The 21,833-nt window shown below is 40.0% G+C and overlaps 1 long non-coding RNA gene across 1 annotated transcript; it reads right to left on the bottom strand.

Moving 5' to 3' along the window:
* Positions 1–4,162: 4,162 nt before the first annotated feature.
* Positions 4,163–20,013, bottom strand: LOC105025936. Its single transcript, XR_829166.2, has 3 exons — positions 19,979–20,013; positions 18,913–19,025; positions 4,163–4,358 (listed from the first exon to the last, which is right to left on the bottom strand). It is a non-coding gene; the product is annotated as an uncharacterized LOC105025936 (long non-coding RNA).
* Between the last annotated feature and the right edge of the window lie 1,820 nt (positions 20,014–21,833).

Genomic DNA, 21,833 nt, shown 5'->3' with positions numbered 1-21,833 from the left:
ATTAAATAACTGTGAACATAACTGACCAGTAAACATAGTATCAGCACAATTGAAAATAATAATTGTATTGCACAAGTTAAAACATTCTCTCAGGGAAAACAACATCATCAGGTTCTTTAGAAACCTTCTTTGAAGTGTTTTCAAGTTTCTGCTTGCTAGATCGAGTGCATGAATTTTGAAAAAGCTAATGATGTTAACTCGAGGCTGTCTACATTCATTCCACACAGACTGATATAGTTTTTTTCTTTTAATTTTGATGATTATAACAGACAACTAATGAAAACCCCAAATTCAGTATCTCAGAAAATTAGAATATTACTTAAGACCAATACAAAAAAAGGATTTTTAGAAATGTTGGCAAACTGAAAAGTATGAACATGAAAAGTATGAGCATGTACAGCACTCAATACTTAGTTGGGGCTCCTTTTGCCTGAATGACTGCAGCAATGCGGCGTGGCATGGAGTCGATCAGTCTGTGGCACTGCTCTGGTGTTATGAGGGCCCAGGTTGCTCTGATAGTGGCCTTCAGCTCTTCTGCATTGTGGGGTCTGGCATATCGCATCTTCCTCTTCACAATACCCCATAGATTTTCTATAGGGTTAAGGTCAGGCAAGTTTGCTGGCCAATTAAGAACAGGGATACCATGGTCCTTAAACCAGGTACTGGTAGCTTTGGCACTGTGTGCAGGTGCAAAGTCCTGTTGGAAAATTAAATCTGCATCTCCATAACGTTGGTCAGCAGCAGGAAGCATGAAGTGCTCTAAAACTTCCTGGTAGATGGCTGTGTTGACCTTGGACCTCAGAAAACACAGTGGACCAACACCAGCAGATGACATGGCACCCCAAACCATCACTGACTGGGGAAACTTTACACTGGACTTCAAGCAACATGGATTCTGTGCCTCTCCTCTCTTCCTCCAGACTCTGGGACCTTGATTTCCAAAGGAAATGCTAAATGTACTTTTATCAGAGAACATAACTTTGGACCAGTCCAGTCCTTTTTGTCTTTAGCCCAGGCGAGATGCTTCTGACGTTGTGTCTTGTTCAAGAGTGGCTTGACACAAGGAATCTCACAGCTGAAACACATGTCTTGCATACGTCTGTGAGTGGTGGTTCTTGAAGCACTGACTCCAGCTACAGTCCACTCTTTGTGAATCTCCCCCACATTTTTTAATGGGTTTTGTTTCACATTCCTCTCCAGGGTGCGGTTATCCCTATTGCTTGTACACTTTTTTCTACCACATCTTTTCCTTTCCTTCACCTCTCTATTAATGTGCTTGGACACAGAGCTCTGTGAACAGCCAGCCTCTTTAGCAATGACCTTTTGTGTCTTGCCCTCCTTATGCAAGGTCTCAATGGTCGTCTTTTGGACAGCTGTCAAGTCAGCAGTCTTCCCCATGATTGTGTAGCCTACAGAACTAGACTGAGAGACCATTTAAAGGCCTTTGCAGGTGTTTTGAGTTAATTAGCTGATTAGAGTGTGGCACCAGGTGTCTTCAATATTGAACCTTTTCACAATATTCAAATTTTCTGAGATACTGAATTTGGGGTTTTCATTAGTTGTCAGTTATAATCATCGAAATTAAAAGAAATAAACACATTAAATACACTCACCTAAAGGATTATTAGGAACACCTGTTCAATTTCTCCTTAATGCAATTATCTAATCAACCAATCACATGGCAGTTGCTTCAATACATTTAGGGGTGTGGTCCTGGTCAAGACAATCTCCTGAACTCCAAACTGAATGTCAGAATGGGAAAGAAAGGTGAAAGCAATTTTGAGCGTGGCATGGTTGTTGGTGCCAGACGGGCCGATCTGAGTATTTCACAATCTGCTCAGTTACTGGGATTTTCACGCACAACCATTTCTAGGGTTTACAAAGAATGGTGTGAAAAGGGAAAAACATCCAGTATGCAGCAGTCCTGTGGGCAAAAATGTCTTGTTGATGCTAGAGGTCAGAGGAGAATGGGCGGACAGATTCAAGCTGATAGAAGAGCAACTTTGACTGAAATAAACACTCGTTACAACCAAGGTATGCAGCAAAGCATTTGTGAAGCCACAACACGCACAACCTTGAGGCGGATGGGCTACAACAGCAGAAGACCCCACCAGGTACCACTCATCTCCACTACAAATAGGAAAAAGAGGCTACAATTTGCACAAGCTCACCAAAATTGGACAGTTGAAGACTGGAAGAATGTTGCCTGGTCTGATGAGTCTCGATTTCTGTCGAGACATTCAGATGGTAGAGTCAGAATTTGGCGTAAACAGAATGAGAACATGGATCCATCATGCCTTGTTACCACTGTGCAGGCTGCTGGTGGTGGTGTAATGGTGTGGGGGATGTTTTCTTGGCACACTTTAGGCCCCTTAGTGCCAATTGGGCATCGTTTAAATGCCACGGCCTACCTGAGCATTGTTTCTGACCATGTCCATCCCTTTATGACCACCATGTACCCATCCTCTGATGGCTACTTCCAGCAGGATAATGCATCATGTCACAAAGCTTCAATCATTTCAAATTGGTTTCTTGAACATGACAATGAGTTCACTGTACTGAAATGACCCCCACAATCACCAGATCTCAACCCAATAGAGCATCTTTGGGATGTGGTGGAACTGCAAGATGCTATCCTATCAATATGGGCCAACATTTCTAAAGAATGCTTTCAGCACCTTGTTGAATCAATGCCAAGTAGAATTAAGGCAGTTCTGAAGGCAAAAGGGGGTCAAACACAGTATTAGTATGGTGTTCCTAATAATCCTTTAGGTGAGTGTATATCAGTCTGTGTGAAATGAATGTATACATTATACAAGTTTCACTTATTGATGATATTCTAATTTTATGACCAGCACCTGTATAAGTGACTAGTATGGAAGTCAACATGGTAAACCATAAGGTTATCGATTTTATCAACTACGACTGCCCTGTATGCACAAGGAGAAAGATAAATGAAAGAATAAGCATTGTGACGTAAAAAGTGATGACTCCCATAGATTCTTGAAGAATATAACTTAGAAACAACCCATGAGCTAATTTCAGTTGTCTTACCCGATGAGAACCAAATATTAATGGTTAGTTATTTTCAATGTTTGTATAGTGTCAACATAAACAAACACTGTAAAGTAGTGGTAGGCAACTGTGGTCCGCGAGGACCAAAACACTATTTTTGTTTATACCTGATAGCTAATTTCCCTTACCTGTTGTCCCAGGTCTGAACTACACTGATTAAAAGAAAAACTTTTTTTTCTCTTGGATGATCAGGCCTTGCATTTGAGAAAAGTTACACATTTCTCAAGGACCTTCAGCTTTGTACAAACAGGTGGGATGACCCCTTATTATAAAATGAAGGATTCCATCTTAATTGTTTTAAACGTGAAGTAACTTGAACATCATAGGGTAAAATCAGGGGAGATTCTCATTTTCAGACATTATCTGGGTGTTTTTAAATGGCAAATTGAGAAGATTGAGCATTACACACCCTGTTATCCATAGTGTACATATCTATGTATGTTGCAAATGTTTCAAGAATTAAAAGAAATTGGTTACAATTATTTTTTATTATACCACAGGTTTAATTCATGTTGACCTTAAGCAAAGCAAAATCATATAAAATCAAAAATACATAGTTTATAGAAGCAATAAAATGACCAAGGATTTACAATGACGATGGCTTCTGGGACTATGTTAAGTGAGTCATGGCAAAACTGGAATTTGCAGTGAAAACAACTCATTTATTTTAATGAAAACAAGCTCCTTTGGGAATTAGCTTTGTTAGAGCACAAATGTATGTGATCCAACTGTTAAATGTAGTGTTTCATCAAAATGTCCAAACATGCAATGTCTTTAAAAAGGCACCCCTTCAGCACAACTCCTTGCAATGATCTGCATTTACTCCTGTTAGTTGTTAATTTAATGATTGTATTTCAACTAATTACCTTTTAAGAAACAGCTCAATAGGGTTGAGATCTGGTGTCTGCTGGCCACTCCATTATAGACAGAATACCTGCTGATTGTTTCTTCCCTAAATATTTCTTATATAGTTTGGAGCTGTGCTTTGGGTCAAGTTCAAAAGTTTATCAAAAGCACCAATTAACACAGCGTCATCCTCTAATGAATACACATAGAGCAGGGTTATGATTCACACGCAGAGTGGGGTTGTAGTGTTTATTTAGCGCCAACAAGGACAAGTAAATGAGGATTAGGTCCGAGGGCAGGCAGTGGTCATACACAGTTGTTCCAAAATATACAGGCAGAAGTACAGAAGGGCTTTGCAGGACTCTATGTCAGGGCAGGCAGGAGGTCATAAACAGAATCCGGGCAATGGTACAGGAGGGCTAATCTGAAATCACAAACTCATGGGACAAAGCAGAAACTGGTCAAACACAGGTAGGCAGAGAAGATTATAAAGCCAGGATGATAACGGGCTCAGTATGTCACGAAAACTCAAACAACACCACACAACCTCAGAAGTGGCCGAGGTTGAATATATAAGTGGATTGTGGATTGCAGGAGCAGGATGTGATCTGGGGTGTGAGTGACATTCAGGAGGGGGAGGTTGTAAGTGTGTGAGTGAAGGATGTGCAGGAGCAGGATGTGATCTGGGGTGTGAGTGACATTCAGGAGGGGGAGGTTGTAAGTGTGAGTGAAGGATGTGCAGGAGCAGGATGTGATCTGGGGTGTGAGTGACATTCAGGAGGGGGAGGTTGTAAGTGTGAGTGAAGGATGTGCAGGAGCAGGATGTGATCTGGGGTGTGAGTAACATTCAGGAGGGGGAGGTTGTAAGTGTGTGAGTGAAGGATGTGCAGGAGCAGGATGTGATCTGGGGTGTGAGTAACATTCAGGAGGGGGAGGTTGTAAGTGAAGGATGTGCAGGAGCAGGATGTGATCTGGGGTGTGAGTGACATTCAGGAGGGGGAGGTTGTAAGTGTGTGAGTGAAGGATCCTGCACAAATAAATTCAACATCTAAGTAGTAAGAATTAAGTTATGTAAAGCAAAAATATAACAATAATATACATAATATAAACTAGTAGCAATTTTAAAAAAAATAGGATGGGGTATATGAACACTATGGGTAGATCTTCAGTTTCTAAACAATTCTCATCTTCATTTCATAGAACAAGAATAGACTGAAGAAGAAGGTTTTGTTTCTGGCCATTTTGAGCCTGTAATTGAATTCACATTTGCTAATGCTCCAGATACTAAACTAGTCTTAAGAAGGCCAGATGTATTGCTTCTTAAACAGAACAGCAGTTTTCAGCTGTGCTAACATACAGTAACTGCAAAAGGGTTTTCTAATGATCAATTAGCCTTTTAAAATGGTAAACTTGGATTAGCAAACACAACGCGCCATTGGAACACAGAACTGATGGTTGCTGATAATGGACTTCTGTACGCCTATGTAGATATTCCATAATATCTACATAATTTCCAGTCACAATAGTAATTTTCAACATTCACATGTCTGATGTTATTTGAATGGACGAAAACATTTGCTTTTCTTTAGAAGACAAGCACATATCTATGTGACCCCAAACTTTTGAACAGTCATGTATATTCATATTTGGCATCATCTCCATGTACACAGGAATGGGATGTCTTTAAATTTCGTGGGAGATTAACTCTCTCTCCACTCTCCCTATGATTGACCTAGTTTTCAGAGCACTAATAACTTGGGGAGGAGACGTCTGGTGTAGGCCTGTCGGATTGGCTCACTGTGCTCCGGCTTCAAACTCCCTGTCAGGCGCTAAATTGTTAATGAAAGCTTTTTTTGAAGTGCTGGTGGATGGGGGACAAATAGGCAGGTCATTTAAAACAGTTCCCTAAACTCAATGTTATATATAACTAAAATACAGCTATTTATTGCAGTCTTAGATATATGATACATGAATCTAATTCAGTTCTAAACAGCTTTTTGAAAAGATAAAACAGGGGATTCAAACCTGTGCCGACACTAACCCCAACACATACTGTATGTGTGCCGGAGTTAGCAGCTTAGACCCCAAGAGAAATGCATACCTCAACCTGAGCATTTTTAATGACAGTGGGTACTAGAAATGTAGCCCAATCATGCTTGACTTATGCATTTTACATTTTGAATAATGTTGTATACAGTCTTCTCAGGGGACATCACTCAAAAATACATCCGCCACAGAAACTGAAGAAAGAACACCCAATAAGTAATGAAAGGCCTATAGTCAGGGAGGGTAATGGTAAGCTACAGAGAAGCCTAGCCGTCCATTTCCTACAAGCCATTGTGAAGGGACAATTGCTGAAGTTAGAATAGAGTTTGCTTTCTCATCTGCTGGCCCTCCAATGCAGGTTAGCAGAGCAGAGACAGAATTGGAAGACAATTAATTCTGTAGGATTCGTTCTCAATGTATTGTGATATGCTTTGTTACATTAGGTAACATTATGAATGGGATAGCAGTTGTAACATAAGTATTAGAGCATGCATAGTGTTAAGACAAGAGATTGGAACCTGAACAAAGAGCTCCAACTATGTTCAAGTAACTTGAAAACTCTTGCAAGTACCTACCATAGACATATTTACGTTGTTAACATCCTTGTCCAAATACTGTCAAGCCAATCTCAGTGCCATTAGTTTTGCACAACGGGGTACTGAAAGGTATTTAAAACCGGTGTGCCAATCATTTTCACATCTTTTTCTTTTTGGAGAAGAATGTATTAATTCCTTAACAAAATCACATTATCCAAGCTACAATGACCTTATGCATTTAATATTTCAGTACACTTCAGTGTATAATTGTTAATTTATTAATATTTCAAAGCATTTCTTACACATTCAAAACAAGGGTGTCTATAATTCTGTATGCAAAGCATCAAGGACAGCTTACTAATAGAGGAAAAATATCACATTTTAAGTTTACATTATTGGGCAGTATCTCAAAAGCAACAGATGGAACCGTAGACAGGTGTGAATGTGTGAACGGAATCCAATTAGAACCAGCACATTACCTGCTCCAAATTAGTTGGATTCAATTGATACTATGCAACAAAAGTGTGGGTGAAAATAAACTGAGCTTTTACAGACAATAATAATCACAAAGTGATTCCCTTAGCTCATCAGTGTGTTGATTTCTCCAAGGAAGCTTCCTCTCCAGTGTGTACAATGCTGCAGAGATGTAGCAAAAGATAGATTTACATTAGAATGAAACAAACACTTGGTATGCAACAAAAAGTGAAGAATTATGTACAGTATATAGTCAGTGTTTGGTAATTGCAGTGACTCACCTACTCCCATGAAACATATTCCAAAGCAGGGTCCTCACGTCCAATCGAAGGCTGATGATTTTCCTCTACATGTGAAATATTTTGGGACTCGTAAACCTCTTAAACCACTTTGAAGCTCCTGGTGTCCATCCAGAATAGTCCTATGAAGGAGAGTGTACCTCAAACTTGCAGAGGTCACCTTTTGACAATGGAGTGACTGTACTTTTGTTAACATTATCACACAAGAGCTAGCAAGAGAGAGCTTTTGATAATGTTGGGCCAAGAGAGAGAGGCTGTGCTGGGAGAGGAAGTGAGAGCAAGATGCAAGGGGTCACAGCTCGAGTGCCTCTTTCAGGGAGGGAAAGTACTCCACAGGTATACAAAGGGTTGATTGGATGGCCTCTTCGTCACCTTGACAATTTAATCATTGTACCATACCGGGCACTTCCTGTTAGTGTAGCTCTTCTCACCAAGGCTGGAGGTTGTCTGTTTTGGTCTGCGACATTAGATAATATTTTTAGTGTCTATAACTCATGGGTCTGTTTACTCATCTAACCAACTGGTTTTCGTTAAGACCAAAACAAATTATTGCTGATAAATACACAAGTGTATGGTGCCTGACGTCTGACGGTTGAAGCAAAGCCCGAAAAGTAAAGAATCATTGTCATATTTTGAAATGCTTGTTTAATTCAGATTTTACTGGTCAAATTATTAGACCACCTATTAGACCACCATCTCATTGATATGTTTTAATGGCATCACTGAAACTTATTACAATGATGCCATCGGTGACAATGACTGCATGCAGTGGAAATTAACAAAATATTATGCCTACTAAACCAATGACAGTATATAAATGTTCACTAAAATACTACAGCAGCATAGGCTGATCCATATCTCTATTAGCGGTCGATTGGTGAAGATAAATATTTTCACATGACACAAATGTTGGCTAAACTAAAACAACTGACATGCTGGATTTCAAACATTACATAAATGAATATTTTATATAACATATTAGTCCAATTCAATACCAAGTTACCAGTGTCCACTTCAACACTACCTATGTGGGCTTGTGTGGCTTAATCATTATATTTCTGACCATCAAGAAATATGATTTGTTTGTAGTAACATGTGCAATGTGGCAGAGGTTCTCCTGTCTTCGGCTTAGGTTTTGGTTATAAGACTTCTTGCCATGCCAAGGTCAGTCTTTTGTCTTCAATTCATAGACCCTTGGTCATCTGGAGTTAAACAAGAAAACATATTTCATCAAATATTAATTAAATCAAGAGATATTCAATACATTCTTTACAGTAACAGTTTCCATTGGAGTTTTTCCCTCAGTGAGCAGTAGTTCTGCTTAATGGTGTTCTGAATGCATTCCAATTTATAGGTATTTGGGAGACTTAGAAAGACATATATCATTTTGAGTTCTGCATGGCTGATCTGTAGTGGTTAGAATTCAACACTGCCAACAATGAGACAAGCTTGTGCCCTGAGGGTAGAAGGCAATGCAAATAAAGGCTTTTAGCTACTTGCATAACCAACATGGGGATTTGATTTTGGAATAAATGAAAAGTGAATTAGAAAATGAATCCCCTTCATATTATCACAGAGATGGCCTATTCATCACACCTCGACTTTTGAGTTGCACAATCCTTTTTAAATGTTTGTTTCAAGACTAAATGTTCTACAGTATTTAATAACACAAATAGTCTGAAAACCTATTGACATAGTTATGATGTTGCCTGATTGATTGTAGCACTAGCTAAGTAAGTCAGAGTGTACAGCACTGGATTTACTTAGCTTGAGTCAGCATTCTAAGCAGGGAACCGATGGTGTGCCTCCTCCGGGTAGGGAATGAGGTTTTACCCCAAGTAAAGGAGTTCAAGTATCTCAGGGTCTTGTTCGCGAGTGAGGGGACAATGGAGCGGGAGATTGCCCGGAGAATCGGAGCAGCGGGGGCGGTATTGCATTCGCTTTACCGCACCGTTGTGACGAAAAGAAACCTGAGCCGGAAGGCAAAGCTCTCCATATACCGGTCAATCTTTGTTCCTACCCTCACCTATGGTCATGAAGGCTGGGTCATGACCGAAAGCGCTAGATCGCGAGTACAAGCGTCTGAAATGGGTTCTCTCAGAAGGATGGCTGGCTTCTCCCTTAGAGATAGGGTGAGAAGCTCAGTCATCCATGAGGAACTCGGAGTAGAGCCGCTGCTCCTTTGCGTCGAAAGTAGCCAGTTGAGGTGTTTCGGGCATCTGGTAAGGATGCCCCAAGGACGTCTCCCTAGGGAGGTGTTCCAGGCACGTCCAGCTGGGAGGAGACCTCGGGGTAGGCCCAGGACAAGGTGGAGAGATTATATTTCGACACTGGCCTGGGAACGCCTCGGGATCCCCCAGTCAGAATGGCAAATGTGCCTCGGGAAAGGGAAGTTTGGGGTCCCCTGCTGGAGCTGCTGCCCCTGCGACCTGACACCGGATTAGCGGATGAAGATGAGATGAGTCAGTATTAGTAGTTATTTATTCAGATGTCAGGTATTTTATGCTTTATTACACAGGATAGTGTTGAAAGATAGTGGAGAACGTTTTTTTTGAAGAGCAGTGGCTGAAATAGGAACTCATGCTGCAACAACGAAGGCAGCGGCTTAGACCCACTCACCAATCCAGGCCACACAATTAGTAGTTATTTTTTTAAGTTTCCTCATATCTCCGTTTCCTCATATCTTAGTTTATAATAATAATTTTCCTACCGAAGCAATGTCATCCACTGTAGCTAGTTAAAAAAAAAAAGAAAAGCTGGACTTGAATAAAGAAATAATATAATTCTATAGTCTCTATATGGTTAAAAATTAGACATCTAGCTAGCCAAACAGCAATATCATTGATATCAGATTGATAGGACTACTTACAAAATAATGCAAAATATGCATTCATTTTGATTTAGCTACCAATTTTGATTGTGCCAGTTCTCAAAGTAACCATCTGATCATTCTGGTCCTTCCACAGCGTCATCCAATTCCATTTTGACTGGCCAAACCTATTTTTAGGCACATCATTTTCACACCCTCGCTCTAATTCTGTTCACCTGTCTTACCTTGCCTCTCCACCCCAACCAGCTGTCTCCTATATTCCCATTATCCCTTGTGTTTTTAAACTGTGCTTTTCCATTTTCTTGTTGCCAGTTCATTCCCACGTTTCTTGTATTTCTCAGTGTCCCCAGTGCCTGTTCCAGAGTTCTTGTGTACCGAACCCCTGCCTGTTAAATGACCTTATTCCCTGCTCATGTTAGTGTGTACCTGTGTTTTTATAGTCCTCTGTACTGAACCCTTGCCTGCCTACTACCTGATCTTTGTCTGACGATTCCATTTAAATAAATACCTGGACTGTTATTCCTGTGTCCTGTGTCTGCATTTAGGTCTACTCTGAATCGTGATAATAATTTGCTATCTGCATAGCTAAATCCTGAATAATATTTGGTCCACTGTGTTGTCTATTGTTGAAGACTTTGAGACCAAGAGGAAGCAAGTACTTTTTTCATACTGGACAGCGGGAGAGCAGGCCTCAGTTTCCTGCCAAGTCTTTTAAGAGGAGTGAAATTCCAGCAGGAGAGGTTTTCATGGAATATTGTTTTAATTTACATTTTAGTAATTTGGCAGATATTCTTATCCTAAGTGATTTACAGTTTTTCTGCCTACATTTTAGCTAGTGAAATGGACCAGACAACTCAGTAGTATTCAGTACATTCTACACAGTGAACTAGCTATCGGCAAAACCCAGTTCTGGATAGAAGCCAACACAAATAATAAACAGAAAACAAAGTTTTGGTTCAGGAAAGCAACAGAGTGGGTGGATGTAGAGTTATTCTAGCTACACTTTGGGCTTATATATAGTACATTCACAATACATGTTCCAATACATATTGAAGAACACTAGATTATTTTGCAGTGTGAACATGTAGATATCACTTGCTCAAAAAGTGTTAACGCATCTTGAACATATCAGTGAAAATTCTATTGCAATGGAAATAGATATGCAAACTATGATATGTCTAGCGGTATATTCTCTATCTTGTAGCGTAAATACTGTAAGCCCTTTGAAAAGGTGACCTTTCAGTGGATGGAGAAGCTGGTTCCACCATTGGGGTGCAAGGACAGAGAAGGGATGCCTTCCCATAGTGGGGATGTCCAAAAGGGACATCCAAAAGCCCAGAAATAACAGAACAAAGAGCCCTGGTCGGGATTTAGGGTTTGAGCCTAGTCTGAAGGGGATAGGGGAAAGCTCCCATTTTTGCACTGTAGGCAAGCAACACGGCCTTGTAGCAGATGTGAGCTTCAAATGGTGGAGCCAGTGGAGTGAGCAGAGTAGCAGGTTAACATGAGAGAATTTGGAAAGGTGAACACCAGGCATGGCATTCTGGATAAGATGCAGGGTAAAATGCAGTAATCTAAACTCCAGATGACAAGTTCCTGTATTAGTACATGTGCTGCTACCTGTGTGAGGAAAGGTCATACTGTACAAATGTTGTACAGTATGAACCTGAAGGAGCGAGTCTCCGCCTTGATGTTTGTGGAAAATAACATTGTGTTGTCCAAAGTTCTTTGTGCTCTGGAAGGGGGACAGTACTGTGATAGACATGTCTTGGAGTAGACCGGCCTTCCTGCAGAGAAGAGCAGCTCTGTCATGTCGAGGTTGAGCTTAAGGTGGTGGGCTAATGCCCAAGCAAAGATGCCAGCCAGGCATGCAGAAATGCATTAACTTTGATGAGTGTCATACATGTAGCAATGAGTGGAGATACCATGTGAAGATATTACTTTGTGTATAGAGATGTGAGGGCCTATAACTGAATGAGTAGTGAGTGGCAGCAGGGCCGACACCACAATCCAAGAGTGTGCTGAGCTAGAGACACCCAGATCAGAGATGGGGGAAAGTAGTAACTGATGGCTAACTGTGTCAAAGGCAGTGGAAAGATTTTGGACCACAGATCAGAGAGAGTTAGCTTGGGCATTCTGAACATTGTGAAGAGCATTCTATTATATAGAGGGAGAGCAATCTTGATCAAATGGCCTGTTTTGAAGCGTGACTTATGGTTGAGAAGATCATTGTATGTTAGATAACAGGAGAGTTGGTTGGTGACAGTACCCTCAAATGGGTTGGGACGGAAAGACACAAGGGATATCCATTGGCAGTTTTAGATGTCAGAGGGTTCAAGTGTTATTTTGACTAAGGGGGATGAAATTCTGAGCATCGTAAAGTCCTCATACTGTAGCTAATATAAAACAAACCATTTGCTTCACCAGCCACTAAGTGTGATTTTTTTAACAGACAAAATGTTTTCCCCTAACTACACCATGAAACACAAATAATAAATGCAGCATGATGTTTTTAAATTATACATGTATTCCTAGTAAGAAAATAATTGTATATTTTGATTCATTTTGGCAAGATCTTGTGATTCATGATAACCATAATATCACACAGGAGATAACTACCCCTTTAAGGGCAAGTGGTTAGCATGGTAAACAAACCAACAGCATTTACTATGAGAGACTTTCCCTCTCTGTTGGGCCAGTCACTAGCATGAATCTGACTATTGTGTTGTACCTAACGGCATCGCAAGCAGTCCCAGTTTAAAAATTAAACTGAAACCACCAAGCAAGAGCAAAGCAATCTAGATGTACAAGAAACACTCCAAGGGGCAAACTGTGAGCCCTGCACATCGGACTTAGGTTGCCTGCCAATCCCAAATACCTCTGAAGTGAATGCTGATGATAACACAGACTCCGACTACACGCTCGCACTTCAGATAAAATTAGTATTTTTTTGCTGTGGTGTCATAGACCTAGAGGTGCATGAAACACTAATATGCAGTTCATAGATAACATACCAATGCCACATTTGTTTTTTCCTTTGTGAGCCTCTAGTGGAGGAAGAAAAGTTTGATTTAATTGATTTCAGCTTTGGAAAATTGATTTGATTCATAATGTATCGGTCAAGAGCATTGGGCCTGTAACGAAAAAGTAGCTACTTTTGATCCCAGAGCTAATGAGGTAAACAAATGACACTTTGCACTCGTTTTGGGATATCCAATTTGTGATTGCGCTTCCACAAGCCATTGCTAGGGAGCGACAAGGCAAATAGACTATAAACTATCATTAACCCCAAAAACCTAAACAGTGAAGGGTCAATTTAATTAACTCTGCGCCATTCAGATAAACCAATGTCCGTGTGCCTTTGAGCAAGGTACTTCTAAGGTCGATTCACACAACTGCGTGTCAAACTGATGTCCTCATGTTTTGTGTAGATAATGGAGATTAACAAAAAGGTGAACAGCAAGGCACTAGTCTGATGAAACATCCTTGCAGTCTTTGCATGGCAGGCTACTCCCCACTGTTATTTTCTCCAATACAGTTACAGTCAGTGGCTTACTTGTGCTCCACCAAGCCGTCCCTAACGCTCATGCGTTGGGAGAGACTTGTGTGGTTTACTCGCCCCTGTCTCAGGGTGGTTTGCGGTTGGTTGGTGTCCCTTTGGTAGTCTGGCACTTTTCAAAGTGGGTGAAGCTATTCTCTGGCCTGTCAGAGGGTCAATCTGTCTCACCTCAGTCCCCATTTTTTTTCATGTTGCATTAGTTTATGTAATGGGTGACATGTGTCAATCTCAATTATATGCTGATATATCCTTTTGGATCTAATTTCTTTGTTGTCCGGTCGAATTGTCAGAAGACCTAAACCCTTGGACCCAGGCTGAAGACTACCTGACCTCACAACTCCAAGCTGTCACTGTCCTATGTCCACCTGGTTGTGCTGCAAATGTAGTTTCTGCCTGACAACTCCAGCTGTCACTGCTCACCCTCCACCTGTGAAGAGCTGGGATAGAACCCCTCTAACTCATATTAAGCATTAAGTGGCTCTCAAAAGTTTTTACCCCCCTTGGACACTAATCATGTGGAGGATATAAGATTTATCCTGCAGAGCACATTAAAGTCCATTTAAGAAAGGGAAAACTTTAAAACTCTAGGATAGGACATCCTAAAAAAAAACTGACTATCCAGACGTGACAGGGAGCCCCCAAGTGGACTATGACAACTCAAGGAGTTTCAGTCTCCCACAGCTGACCTGGAAGACACTGGACATGCTGCAACACTACAGTGTGCTTCACAAATGTGACAAAAAGAAAACAACTAACATCAAAACTTTGCTAGATTATGCCAAAAGTCATGTGGGAGCTTTGTGGCCAAAATGTTACACGCTACATTTAGCGCATGTCAGGTCCTGGCTGGCATCTCTATGCGCCTGGGGACCGCAGTCAGGGCCTGAGCACAGAGGTGCCTCGTGGCATCTGTGATCCCTTCTTGAATGTCCCCAATTGGATACAGCGGTCTCTAGTCGCCTCTGATTGGGGACCCAATTTCAGTTGCCTGTATTTTCCTCAGTTTGTGTTCAGATTGGCACCTCAGTTCATGATTGTTTCCTTTAGTTTTTCTGTGTTAAAGAAAGTGGGGATTAAAGGTTGTTCACCACGCCTCACTCTGCTCTACATCTATCTACAAAAAGCTGTGACAGCTCAAACTTATCCCTACCTTAAAGCATGGTATGGCAGCATCTTGCTATGGGATGTTACTGTGGGTTAGGGCCTGGAAAGCATGTACAACTACAGAGCAAAATGGAGGCAGCAAAGTACAGAAAAATCAAGGAAGAATACCTGTCGAAGTCTTCAATAGACCTGGGATTTGGAAGAACAATCATTTTCCAGCAAGACAATGACCCCAAACACTCTTAAAGCCACACCAGAGTGGCTGAAAAACAAAAAGGTAATGGAGTGGCCCAGTCAAAGCGCAATTCTCCAATTGAGAATATATGGAGAGAGGTGAAAACTGCTGTTCACCAAATGTCTCTATCCAACTTGATGACCCTTGAACAATAAAAAAAAAAATAAGAATTAGCAAAAATGGCTCCAGATGTGCGATGCTAGAAATGTATAACCAATTCCTCATTGCTGCCAAAGGTGCCTCTAACAAACATTGACTAAAGGGGGCGACAATGTACACAGTCACTTATTTTGTATTTTTAATTGCTTTAGAACAATTTGTACATTTGATTTATCACTTTGGTATAATGTACTTTGTTGATCAGAGGAAAACAATTTATTTTGTTCATTTAGTATCATCTTGTAATTCACCAATATTGCTGTTTAATGTTTATCTACAATGTTAAGTAACACCATTTTCATAGTCCTTCCTGCCATGACTCACATTGGTTGCTGTGCATGTTTTTGAAAAGTAAGAGTGGATTATGAGAAATAGGCTTGTTAATAGTCCTATATGGAATCCAATAAGTAAAAAACATATCTGAGAAATCATCAATCTACTACCCATGGGCCTCCCCATCCTTCTCCACATGGTTGTGTGGCTGACCTGGATTCTTACAGAAGACTCTGTCCACAACCTGCCTCTATTATCATCTCATATTGGACTCATGTACTCAAACTTCAAAATTCACAGACAAAAGAGAACTGGCCACCCCTCAGAGTCCAGGTTCTCTTGGTTTCTTCCTAGGTCCCAACCTGAATAGAGAGTTTTTCCCAGCTGCTGTCATGCTTCTTGTTAATGCTTGCTCTTTGAGGTTTTACTGATTGAGGTTTTACTGATTAATAGGGCTTTCAGAGTGAGAATTTCCAGAATTGACAACCTTCACAGAATCATATTGTAAAACTAAATTGATGGAAACTGATTAAGACTATGACATATCCTGAAAGGATGGAAGCTAGACAGAAATATGTCTTTTTTTCCCCCACCTGTGACCTGCTTTAGAATTCATCACACGACGCTTGCATATTTTTTCCAAGTGTTCCATCTTGCAAAGCCAAGTGTTAGGGCTGAACAGTTTGTGCTACAAAAGAATAAACACCTAAGTTATGCTCAGTGAATTCTCAGGAAGATGGTAGTCTTTGAAGTTTTTCTGTGATTTACACAAGCCTCTGAGGAGCCATTTGACGGTAGGCAAGTCCAATGACATTTCAATTACTTTCAGTTACTTTTTTATGCTGCTTACATACAGAAAATACATCTGGTTAGACAGAAAAATACATATGGTTCTTATGATTCCTTTTTAATATTTGTTTTGTTATGCAAAAATACTTTATTACTTATGTTTCTATAAGGCATTGCTGTAAAGTAAAATTTCTAAATTAAATAATCTACAATAAACTACAATAAACAAATTTTTTTATTGATCCATTTAATGATCATTGGAAAAGCAAATCCATGTGTTAGCTTAGTTGAAATATTAAAGTTGATGGTAGGAAGAGCATTATCCTCCAAGCACCTTTGTCCAGTTGAGTTCCTTGGGTAAGTGAGCATGCGATAAGAAGCAGCACTGTTTGGCAAGGCCTGAATAATGGGGCTGACCTTTGACTCCCCTAAGCCTACTGGTAGTAACTTTCAGTACGACACAAAATGTAGAGAAAGTGCAGTAGAATCTGATATTTTGTAACTTATTTTCAGTTGATTTTGTTCATTCAAAACATTTGCTTGTTTTGTTACCCAGCAGGTGCTGGGATGTGGTTGTGCATAGATTTGTCCTATCTAAAGCAAAGGAGGCAGGTACAGCATAAAAGGCCAAAACCACATTCTTTTTTTCCTTCATTTTCTGTATACCAAAATTAACAAGTCAATGTTGTCACAAATTTAGTATACAATTTTCAGTCCAGGCTAACCGTTCTCTAGCACACATTGATTGAACTACTTAACATTGTGATGTGGGATGTTTCCTCCAATTTAGGCACCTAACCAAGGACTGTCTTTACAACAAACATCCACATTAAAAAGGACTAGTTCAGGGTAAGGGCAACAATATTCTAAATATGAGACATTATCAGGAAAACTGTTAATAAAACTATACTATAATAGTACATATAAAGTGGCCTACATTGGATGAAAATTAGTCACCAAACAATTGTTTATGTTGGGCAACACTGCCAATAATCTTCCAAAACACTGCCTATTATTAAATGCTTAAGCACTTAAAATATTGACTGGACTGATAAAAAAAATCTAATGAAGCTCTGCTTGTAAGAAGTCCATAAGGGGTAAGCAGAAACATGTTTAGAGATTGCCTGAACCTATGAGGTGTGACGATATGGAATAATTAAAACAGTGCTGCTTTTCACTTATAACTGATAACACTTACAGAAAAGAAAGTCCCTCTCTTATGATTCTCGAGAAAACAAGCTAGCTCAACTCTGACTAGCAGTGTTTTGGAAGATTATTGGCAGTGTTGCCCAACATAAACAATTGTTTGGTGACTAATTTTCATCCAATGTAGGCCACTTTATATGTATTATTATAGTATAGTTTTATTAACAGTTTTCCTGATAATGTCTCATATTTAGAATATTGTTGCCCTTACCCTGAACTAGTCCTTTTTAATGTGGATGTTTGTTGTAAAGACAGTCCTTGGTTAGGTGCCTAAATTGGAGGAAACATCCCACATCACAATGTTAAGTAGTTCAATCAATGTGTGCTAGAGAACGGTTAGCCTGGACTGAAAATTGTATACTAAATTTGTGACAACATTGACTTGTTAATTCAAGCTAGCTCAACTCTGATATATCGAAATGGAATCTGCTGTTCAATAAACAAATTATTTGACAAGACATTGTGATAAACATGCCACCACGGGCTCACAGACAAATCAGAAACAGAAAAACAGACACTGATTAAACATGATGTGTCCCTCAGATTTCATAAAAAGGGAATCAAGATGGTTGTTGGTTATGTTGTTTTAGTCTGTCTGCAGACCGTCAATAGACCCAGCTCCCAACATTCAAAACCATCTATTAAATGGATTAGACTAGTCACCATACACCAACTTGTGGTTGTGAAATCACTTAGTCAGTAGGGTTATGACGCCATGTTACAACCAAAATACCTGTTCAGGAAATCCCCACAAAACCAACAACAGTGACTGTTGGGGCATCTCTATCCTTTCATATCATATTACTGTCGAAGAGTAATAATACACGCAGATTTATTCCTATAGGATAATTCTGAAAGACTGCCTGCTCAATAAAAAATGGATTAGCTGGAGTCTTGGTGGACCCAGGACAGGCCAGGTCAAAGCTCCAGCTGACACCCTGCTAGGGAATGTAATTGCAATAGTACAACCAAGGAGCCACTCAAGACTACATCCAGTCAGATTACACAATGATCAAACTACATTCATAACTACAAGCAAATATTATTGCTTAAATATAATACATTTTATAATGCATCTTCAATGTTGGCCACTATATTTTCACATTTTCAGCTGAATCCCTTGGACCCAGAGAGGAATTTTATCATCAAGGTTTTGCTCACAGCTGCCACTGTCATCCAGTGGTTTCAACCAGCCATTTCCTTTTGCAATGTCAGAGCTGAAAGAGGTATGTCTGGAGCTCAGTCTTTAGCCTGACAAACAGCATGCATTCTTTACAAATCAAATACTCATGTTGGTGTTTTTTTTCCCCTCTCTCTCACATTCTCTCTGCCGGTAAAGGATTGCTGAAATATAGATGTGCACCCTGTTTGCCCTCTATTTGTCTCTCAGAGGATGCAGCTGGGCTAGCTAAGTATTATGACATATTTTTTTAGTAGGTTCAAGTTACTGTAGTGAATGGAGATGAAAAAGTGGCACACACCTTCCGTGTCTATGGTGAATGTGCTGTCAAGTTGGAAGTCGCTGCACTTGAGGAAAGGCGATTGCCTCCGGGCATGTTTCACCCCTTCTACGAGAAGAGCTTACAGTTGTTTTCTAAGGAGACACTTTCAAGTGTAAATGTAGGAATCATTTCTTTACAATCTTAGCACTACAATGTCTGCTTGATGAATCACTACAAAATATTCTCAGAGTCACATTATACATAAACACTTGTCTCTAACAACAAACATCTGAGCTGAATGCCAGACAGACCACAACATTTGTCAATGCCTGTTGTTTAAATAGACAGCACCCAGGGCCGGCTCCGGGTATAAGAAACACAAGTGGTTGCTTAGGGCTGTCCTGGCGGCTAGGGGGCCAAAAAAAATAAAAAACAAGCTCAATGGAGTTTTCTATTGAACTTAATTTTTGTATTCCTAGACTAGGCTTAATCTGTGTCTGCAAAACCAGATCCAAATCTGTTTGCATCTCAGCCTGGATTGCAACTTACTATGAACACAACAATTATAGAATTTTAACAATACTCAATGTGCCGATAATTTGCCTTATCAGTAATAAGATGGGTAGTTGGTTAAGATGGATTTTTAAAGCTTTTGTATCAAAATACTAACCAGGCATGTCCCAAAGGGGCCTCAACTTCCAGGGGACCCTATACATTTTGTTTGTCTTTTTTAATCAATTCTTGTTAATAGGACATAGATCAGAGGTTCCCAACAGAGAGCTACTAGGATTCCTGGACCTGGAGGTACTTGAGAAACCTAATAAGATCATAGGGACACACATGGGGATACTTCAGATCTGCAGGTCTATACTGGCTTTCCCTGAGATCTGATCCAGTATTCAGCTGAGTCAGATCCCAAAATATCTGTCCAACCCTGGGTCCTGGGTTGTATCGTGCTTGATGATTGTCACAGATTACGTAGTGGTGGAGAGGAAAGGAACCAGGCACAGGCAGAGTGGCAGTCGATGTCGTTATTTTAAGCAACAAGAACACAGAGCACTGATGACACTAAAACAAAAGGTATACACCAAAACGAAACACTCACCACATACGTGAACAATGGAGACAAGGAACAATGACAGACAAGTGAGGGGAGCAGAGGAGCAACATTTAAACACATACTAATGACTTGATTGGGACCTGGTGTGTGTGACAATTGGAGACGAGCCAAATGAAGGAGTCCAGGGTGAGTTTGGGTGCAACAGGAATCCAGGAAGAGCAGGAGATGATGGAGCTGTCCGTCACCTCACCGTCACAATGATCACGAATCTCAGATGTGTGTTAAAATATGGGAAATACCGGCCAAATCTAAGATTAGATTTAAAGAAAATGTCCTTATGAAAATAAATATCCTAAAGAACAAATTTGCAATTGGTTCAGGACAGGTTTTTCCAACACCATTAATCTGACTCAAATTGTCTGTTCTGAGCTCAGGTTGTAGTGAACTTGCTTATGCTATTTGTGACTTTGCTTCAAATGAGGAATTGCAGTTTCCTTTGTTAATGAGCTTGGGACAGACAGCTGTATTCGTGCAAGGGTGCCTCTTTTATGTCTTCACTGGAGAAATATGTTGCTTTTTTACACAAGGTGCAGTGGTTAGGCTCATAGGAAAGGAGTCGTGAAATTGGAAATCTTTTTCAAATACATCTGAGGAACTGTCATTCAGAATCACAATGGATATAAAACACTCTGCTGAATTTGTTAGGTGACAGAAAAAATGCTTTGAAAAGGTCTGCAGCTCTGTTGATGAGTTGGGAAAATCAATAGCTTAGAAACATCCCCAAATGGGCACTTTTATAGGCATGTTTCTGCACAAACCAGGTAGGATACTTCTATGCAAGTAAAAGCAATAGGCCTGTACTTAAAGTAATGAATGCACATGAATTAGCGGAAGATAGAATGTGCATTTGAGAGACACATTGTGTTTTCCGCACACATTCCTTCCTTACTACTTGTCTCTTATATTATGGATTATGTTACAAATTCTGATAAAGGTGGGGTAAATGTGCTGACATTTTATTGTTTAAAGAAATATTGATAAAACAAGCTTTTTAGTAACCAACTAATCTTTCAGCAACAGTTCTGTGCGATGGACAGAACGCCCTGCGCTCTGATTGTACATCAATTGTTAGCCCATGAGGGAGGCCTGCAACAACAAGATTCTAGGGATTTCATCACATTATTTTAACAGCACTGTAAATGCACCACTTTGGATCAGTGAAATGAATACCGGCTCTCTATATTCTTTCTCTATATCAGGTATTGCCTGTATGGTGCTAAAGAGCAAGCAATATATTCACTCTGTCAGTTGCCATCATGGCAATATTACAGGGATAGAAAAAGAGATTGGACAAGAAAAATTGTACATCTGCATCAAACAAGCTGTAGCTTCAAATTACTGCGGAAAAAACAATATTCTCATACTAGGGAAAGATGTACTTGTGGGCATTTGGAAGGTCTGACATTTTTTGTTATTTGGGTTGTTGTTAAATATGTAATCATAGTTCGCTAGACCAACCAGCTGGCTCATGTTTAGTGTTGGCCATTGGTTTCTTAAAGTATTATATCACTTTGTTGTCATTGCTAGCCACTGCTGAGATGACATCCTACTTGTAGCTAACTACCAAGGCAACCTTTGCAACAATGTTGAACAAGTGATGGATTAGTCTTTTAATAACACTCACATGTTTATCATTACATTTGGTTAGGCAAGAATGGCTCTCACTTATTCCTCCAAACATGTTGTGTGAATCATATTCCTTAGTTGGCTAGTTATTGTTCAAGCTATCAGTCTAGTTCTATTTTTGTCCACCTGCCATGTCATTTTCTCTTTAAAGTCGTTTTCTCTTTATAGTACAGTACAGTGTATGCAGTTTTATGGCTTTGCCATCAATACTCCA

This window comes from Esox lucius, chromosome 6 (genome assembly GCF_011004845.1).
Source record: "Esox lucius isolate fEsoLuc1 chromosome 6, fEsoLuc1.pri, whole genome shotgun sequence".
Taxonomy (NCBI): Eukaryota; Metazoa; Chordata; class Actinopteri; order Esociformes; family Esocidae; genus Esox; species Esox lucius.
Note: the sequence above shows the minus strand (reverse complement) of the source record. Positions and strands in the feature narration are given on the sequence as shown.